This window comes from Hemibagrus wyckioides, linkage group LG09, assembly GCF_019097595.1.
Source record: "Hemibagrus wyckioides isolate EC202008001 linkage group LG09, SWU_Hwy_1.0, whole genome shotgun sequence".
Classification (NCBI taxonomy): domain Eukaryota; kingdom Metazoa; phylum Chordata; class Actinopteri; order Siluriformes; family Bagridae; genus Hemibagrus; species Hemibagrus wyckioides.
In genome coordinates this window covers 21,685,531-21,693,896 of record NC_080718.1, presented here as the reverse complement: position 1 = coordinate 21,693,896, position 8,366 = coordinate 21,685,531, and positions in this window count along the sequence as shown.

Sequence of the window (8,366 nt, the reverse complement as noted above, 5' to 3'; positions counted from 1 at the left end):
AATGTAGCCATGAGGCGGTGATGCTATCGGCTGTAAAACCATGGCACAAGTGCACCTAAAGGATGCCAGTGGTCCTGAGGTTTACTGTAGATTATTGGTATGGTTTAAAGTAACATCATAAACACGTAAAAAGATTAGCTTGTGTTATTAACAACACCAGTACAATCAGGAAATCAAGGACAAAAAGATTGCAGAATGAACTGAAAGGCAAGCCATATTTTATTAAAATGCATCATAATTTCTGATGGACATGAGCTCATACATCATAATCTCTGCTTCTAGCCTCATCTCTGATTGATGTATTGACAAGAAAATACATCATAATCTCTGACGGACATCAACTCCTGCTTTCATAGCCTCGAGAGGGAACTAGATTTAAATGTTAAAGTAATCAGCGTCTGAAGCGTGAAGTATGGTTTTGCTTCGAGCATCTGACTAAGAGGCATCACAGAGCTGGGAGGAGAGAAGAGATGGTGATTAGAACACAGCAAGGCTGTGATCACCTGCATTTACCACAAAGCTGAAGTCCTACCCCCCGCCCCTTTAAGAACTTGCAATATCATCCCTGTCCAATTAATACTGCAGACCTCAGAAGCTACCTAATCCATTTGATCACTCTGCTTCAAAACATCTGCATCCAATATTTCATCCCTTGATCCGTCGTGTCCTTTACGACAAAACCCAAGGTCCTGTTCTGAAGCTTGAGGGTGGGAATAACTCCCATTTATTCGACAACAGATCTCTGAAATCTCTTTGAACATTCCCTCTCTCTCTCTTTCTCTCTCTCTCTCTTCCTGTTTGCCCCTGACCCCCACTGGCTGATGATTCATGGCTGTCTCTGGCCTCCTCCTTCTTCTCCTGGCTCTACTCTCATTTTCTCCACTTTCCCTCTCATGGGGTTATGTCTGGATATGAACAAGCCCATATTCTACTGATAAGTAAGTTACTCAGCATTTGTTCAGCAGCTTGCAAGGAAGCACTAATAAAACATAATACACATCCCGTATGAAAATAAGCAACTTAAGCATTATTCAATAGGGAGCAAAAAATTACAGTTGAGAGTTTTTACCTTCCTAAAAATATATTTTTGAGAGTAAATACTTAGTTATATGTCTCTTTAAAGATTACCTCAGAGGACCAACTGAAAATTCCTTAAAGGCTCTAGATATAGACTGTCTGTAGAATGATTTATTATGTATTATACCATAGCACTATTCAATTCTCAATTCTGATTGGTTAAAAGATGTTGATTAATTTCCTATGACAGCAGATCTAACAGTAGTTCCTTTCACAAAACAACTCCCTATACTACAATTAAAAACTACAACTATCATTTCTAAAGTAACTACTTACACAGGAACCTTTATGGCAGACATGCCATAAACAATGTGTAGTTGTAAAAACATGTAACTATTGGTGTGATGAACTCTTCTGTATGGAGATATCTGTTCATGGGTGGAGTTTCCACGGTCAGCAGCTTTGTAACTTCATGACATTTTCCCATCAGAAGTATGATGTTCTTTAACTGATTAATTATTGTAAAAGGGAAAATGTCAGGGCATGCGTTTATAGGAAAATGATCAACAATGGAATGTTCTATTATTTAGTATTTGTAACACCTTTATTGTTTATCGTAAAATGTGGAACATGGAGGAAAATTAAGAAATCTGTTTGCTATTCTGCGTGCTATTCAAATATTAGCAATTTTTTTAAAAAAATTGATTTTACTTTAACATTTCAGCATCTTCAGTCATTTAAATATTAGCGGCGTGATTATAATTTGGGCAATTATACTGTTTTATTATTTGAAGCAAAGTTATTTCAAAGTGCTTTCATTTTGCAACAGAACAAAGGAGTCATCTTATTTTCCTGTGCTTATTCTGTCAACAAGCCTAAAAAGCTAATTTATTTGTTTAAAAAAAATCCTAGCAAGTTTCTCTTGGAGTATTGGACAGATCCAGTACACAGGTTTGAGATATTCTAATAGGAAAATCTTTAAAGTTTTAAGATATAATTGTCATGTGCAAGTTTGTAGAGAAGTTTTTCATTTGCAAGAAGAGCAAGTAATATTGAGAAAATGCATAAAAATTTAGTGAGAGTGTAATGATGTTGGGGCACGGTGGATTCGTGGTTAGTATATTCAGGTTTGGGGGTTTGATTCATGCCTCTGTGCTGTGTGTGTGGAGTTTACATGTTCTCCCTGTGCTTCTGGGGTTTCCTTTGGGTACTCCAGTTTCCTTTTCCAGTCCAAAGACTTGTGTTGTAGGCTGATTGACATTTCTAAATTGACTGTAGAGTTTATTTGCTTTAGCACCCCTTCAAGGTGTCCCCTGCCTTGAACCCTGAGTCTCCTGGGAGAGGCTCCAGGTTCCCCACAAGCCTGCATAGGATAAACAGTACAGAAAAAAGACGGATGGATGGATGGATGGATGTAATGATGAGCATATGAACATCCAGTTGTCTGCATCTGTGATGTTTATTACAATTACTATTATTGTACATGTAAAGTGCACTGGTGGCTCTGTGGTAAGTTTCTCACCTACCATGTGGAAGGCCTGGGTTTGATTCCCAGCCAGGCCCAAACCCAAGCCACTGGATGCAGTGCCAAGTTGTTGTGTGGACCAGTTGGTCTGCTGTGGCGACCCCTCACACACGTAGGGAGCAGACAAAAGATCAACAACAACTATTATTGTATTTAATAATATAAATATTCTAATATCACAATATTAGAATTGTATTCTTATTTTTTTTCTTGAGTCGCAAATATATGTATACTGGCTATAGCAGAAAATCCATCATAATCACTAGCAGACATTAAGTACTACCTTAAATCTTAAAGACAAGTGGTTTTGAGTGTTTAAATGAGCCATAGAGTATGAGGCTATAGAACTGTGAAAGAGATCTCTGGTTCAGCCGTCTGACTACGAAGCAGCACTGCACTCCCGTCTGAGGTGATGGACACTGAGCTGCTCAGTCAGTCTTTCAGTTCAAATATCTTTAAATTGTCCATCATTGAAAAACCTCTCTAACTAAATGAACAGCCTAAATGCCGTGTCTGCCATTTTTACAACAAAAGGCTTTTAGCATGATAAATGCTCTTTCTCTACTAATAAGCCAAGAAATAATGGGAGAGAAGAGTGCAGTTTCATGGATTTCTGCTGGGCTGTAATCCAGTGAATTAAATTCATAATCTTCTGGAAAAAAAAAATGTAGAGAGTTTTTAAAGTAATACCTTAATTATGTAGCTCTACAAATTTGGAGTTTCCATTGCACTGATTGGTTTAAATAGGAAGTAAAAAGAGCAATATGAAAACAAAGGACGGCCAAAATAATAAAATTAGCCTTTAAAAAAAAGTAATGCAGCACGGGCTCCCCGAAAATGGAGCAGTATAATAGTGTGCAGAATGAACCTGAATGCTTTATGCACAAAGATAAAGGTCTGGGTTTTACATTTATGTCTTGGGTGCGTCTCAATCAGCTTCCTAGGGCATGAATAAGTATATAAGTACACGAGTTGGGGCACTGGCTCACTACACATTGGGACACTGACTTGATCAGTCACTGTTGAAACCCAAACATATCAAAGATTTTAGTTTTATGTGTCATAGATTTTTTTTAAGCTTAATTAGATACCTTTCTGTCATGGAACTTAACATTAGTTGTTAGACTCAAACAAACCATGAATAGAACATCCATCCATTTTCTATACCCACTTTATTATTAATTAGGGTCACAGGGATCAGCTGGAGCCTATCCCAGCACACATTGGGTAAAAGGCAGGGGTACACCCTGGATAGGTCACTAGTCCATCACAGGGATATAGACAGACAACCACACACTCCACTCACTCCTATTGGAAATTCAGAATTACCAATGCACCTAATGTACATGTTTTTGGGCTGTGGGAGGAAACCAGAGTACCCAGAGTAAACCCATGCAGAGAACAACTCCACACAGAAAGGCCCCTGCCTGTTCGAACCCGGACCCAGGACCTTCTTGTTGTGAGGCAACAGTGCTAACCACTAAGCCACCATGCTGCCCTGTATAGCACATGTATAGTTGAAATACTTAATATAATGTAAGTAATCATCTGAGAGCTACAGTGACAATAACAAGCTCAGTAGATATGTAAATCACAGAGAGTCAGAGTCAGTTTTATTGTCAATTTTGCTATAAGTAGAGGAAATACAGAAGATTGAAATTGCGATGAAGTTGATTGAGAGATTGTCCACTATTTTTACACTCTTTGTTCTCTTTTTCTAAGCTAAGAGGCTTCAGAAAATATGACGTCATTTCCACTAAGATAACATAGTGAGCATCGATGCTCCTTGGTTCTTTTGTGGGGATTTTTTTAGGGAGCGAATGTTTCATTGCACTGGAGGGATTTTGTGATTGAAAGAGCACTTAAAATGGCCAACTCTCTGATCAGTGCCCTGACTACTGCACTAGAGAGTTGATTGAGATTCACCCTTTGTGTTTGGGTTTGCTGATTTGATGTATTGTTCATGGCTTAGCTTCGAGCATCTGTTCAGCAGCTGAGACCGAAAATATTATTTTAAATCATCATGATGTTTTTGACGAACAGTGATTGAGAAAACCGTGCCCGAGCTTTTATTTATCTGCTTTATTCTCAGATCAAAAAATGAGCAGAAAAATAACTTGTGTTGTATAAATATAAAGTACGAAATAAGAACTTGTCATTTTTTTATGTTCGGTAGTGAAAATAAGGCAAGCACATCACCTTTGTGTTGTAAAAAAAACAAAGAAGTATTGTTTTACTTTAAGTAACACATTTTGAAGGATCAATTTAACCCAAAGAGAGCACAATGGTTAAAACAAGAAAGAAAAATATAACTGAAAATATGCAATCGAAAAAGATGAGCACGCTATGAGCACAATGAGGTCTAAGATCCTTTTCGAATGAATTTAGTTCCCTGCAATTTAGTTCACTTGAGACATACCGAGGCATGATAATTATTCAGTTTCATAATTCAATCCACAAAATATCTGAGAATTTCATAATTTATGCCCAAAAATTTCTCACATTCTGGGAATAAAGCACTTCATACACTTTCTGGAATTAAATAACGCAAGGTTCAGCAACAGTTATTATTTCCACAATCCTTTGTGTTCACACCACATTGACTTAATTTACAGATAATATGCTTTGATTAACAGCATTTCGAAATGAGTGATTCAAAAGCAGGACAAATATACAAGGTCAAAATACCTCTCACTTTCTCTGTGGTGCCATTGTTTTACGCCTGATGGCCAAAATCCTTGGGCAGCTTTAAAAGAAATGGTCAATTACATAAGCATAGGTGACACTATTGAAGTAGCACAGTAACTAACACTTCCAGCTGCCTTTGATAGACATTTCAATTGAAATGGTTTTATAGTGTAGCAGAGTCGATTCGTTCCATAATAGCTAGCAGCTTAGCTGGTTATGTGGTAGTCGAACGCTTGCGCCTGTGTTTGTATATCATGGATGAGTGAGTGAAGTTAGTGTTAAAGCTACGTTCATCCGTATCTGACCTTGCCCACTTGGTGACAGGGTCAAACATTTCTCATTAGAGGTGAACATACATTCGAGAGTATCAGAATCATACATCAGAAAGGTCACCAGCTGCATAATGAACTGAAATGTCAATTCTATTACTTCATATTTAAATATTGTACTTTTTTTTTTACCAGAGGGAACATAAGTGATATTTACTCCCTTCCTGCAAGGCCTAAAGCAAAGACTGCACTTCATTAAATGTAGCCCATTTCTGGCTAGTAAAGTGATTATTAGAGTAATAAACTTACTTCCTCAGTCATGACCTTAACTTTGCCAAGACCACATTCCTTAAATCCTATCATCCGAATGTAAACATTACATATTAAACCACCATATTTAGCATAAGGAGATTTTTTTAGGGGGATGGGGGGAAAAAATCTACCAATTTTCTGCATAATAATTTATATTTGTTCATGCAAAGAGAAGTACATATCTTTCCTCCCAGAAGATATGTCTACACAAGCAGGGGTGGTGGGGGAAGCATGGAAGCCACAGCATTATATCAAAAGGGCATCCAAAGGAGAATGTTAATAATGATCCCTCTAAAACAATTTCCATTAATTTTCGGCCGCATCACCAGGGAGTAATATCTACATGCCCGAGGCAGGTTTAAATTGCCCAGACAGCCTGTGAAAAGTACACTGCCTCCCTAGTGTCCACCAGCAGCAAAGCATGAGCAAGGCCTCTGGAGAACGCACACTATCCGAGCCTATTACCAGCAAGCAATGACACTGAGGAGGCGGAATGGAGGAGTCTCCAGCAGAAGATCCCCGCTGTTTGTCAATGAGGAATGGAAACCAATTATAGGAAAAATATGAAGTGCCTTGTAAATGTACTGGGACAAAGAGAAGACTTGTGTATTATACGCCTCAGAAAGTGCCCTACATTTAGTATATGTGATTCTCAGTTAGCAAGGGATTGTTTAAAAAAAAATACACTATTAGTGCACATAGATACGATTGTAGCGAGCACTGGATTCAATCCATATCTGATATAAAAGAACAGCCCATTTTGGCATGAAAAAGTTCATAGAAAAAAAAAGTTTCCAAGATCTAATTCAGAATTCAGTGCTCATCTGATCTGAAGTGCTGCTGGAGAGCAAAGGGAGCACTTCTTCCAATACAATGTCACAGCTACGACCGATATGATCTAGACATTTAATATTCTGAAGCTTTGCCAAAGTGCATCTCCCAAAGACAACGGGTCACCTACTTAATCTGAACAAACGCTGGTCTGAGCGATAGGGGCTTCGTGGAGAGGAGCAGGATGCGAGCCAGCAAATGTCATCAATCAGCAGGGGGATCTTCATAGACTGCAGCCTGGTGACAAGTCATCCTGTGGCATGGTGGCACTTGTTCTTTAAAGGCAGATCATGCAGAATGGCCGGTCAGAGTGGGCACATCTCCTGGGCATCGGCGCACCTGCCGACCTGTCTGCAGTCACGGCTTAACAGGAGCGCTTTGAGAGTTTGTCCTTGCATTTGGCTAGAAATGCCATCTCTGATCAAGGGAACTGTGAAACTAATAAACATATCGAATTGAAATCATATCTTGGTAGAACACTCATAGTTAAGCATTTCTTGGTTGAAACACGACACGCTTACAGTTGACATCTTGAGAACACTGTTGCTAGGCAACTAAGGAGGCATGGATATCAAGTAAAGCTAGCTAATGACTGAGACTGACAATTTATCTACCGGGTCTTTAAAACAAACAATGTAAAAACACGGGGATGACAGAAATGAGATAGAACTATCAGGAATAACAACATTTCTCTTAGACTTGCTGGTTAACTGCTATAAAAAATACCTAGTGCTGAGATGACAACATCATTTAAATTTAGCACAGATTTCAAACCAAGCTTCCTGTCATATGGAGAAAAGTCAACATTCCATCACAACCCAAGTTGTGGATATGTGAATACCACAAGTGTGGGTTGTTCTTAAACAAACTACAATACATTAGAAATCAATTTTCTCTTTGTGCCCAATTGTTCACAAACATACTAACAGGGTATAACAAGCATTTGATTAGGTATAACCAAAATAAAACCCAAACCAACCTCCTCCTCCCATCCTCTGCCCACACTGTCTCCTATCTCCTGCCCCCTACGGTCTCATGTACAAAACACATATACTGTGTAGTTACGTGTATAATGACAAAAAACACAAAATACAGGGACACAATACAACAATGGTGAAAGGATGCTAATTATAGTAAACATAATATCTAGACGAAAAGTATTGTAACTTCCATTCAAATTCCCTTGTGAATAACTAGCCCTAATTTCGAATCTAGTTTCCAGGGAGATGAGAGCTGGTGGGGGAAATGTTTGTGACTAGTGAAGGGGGGAGCAAGACATAGTCTGGCTCAGGCTGTCTATAGAGAGAGGACACTCATGTCTTTATGGCTGTCCAGGGAGCAGCCTGTCCATGTCAGGGGGGTAATGAAGCAGAACAGGGCCCAAGGACAACACGAAATGTGCACACTACAAACAAAGCATCGTGCCTTTCCTCTGCCTCCTTCACACCATCTCTCTTTTAGTCAGGAGTTCTTTCAGCCAAATTGCTCTCTGTGTCTCCTGGCTTTGCCCACCATCTCTGTGACTCTGCCTTGAACGCTCACAAATAGCAGCACACAACCTGAATGTGTCTCATCCTTCGTCATTCAGACAGCTTCTGTCATTTAGCGTAATGCAGGACAATAAGTCTCATGCCTCTCCCTCTCTGCAGGCCACAAGACGACATGTCCCGTGAAAGGAGACTCACATTTGTAAGTAACCATGCAAGGGCGTGATTCCTCAGTCT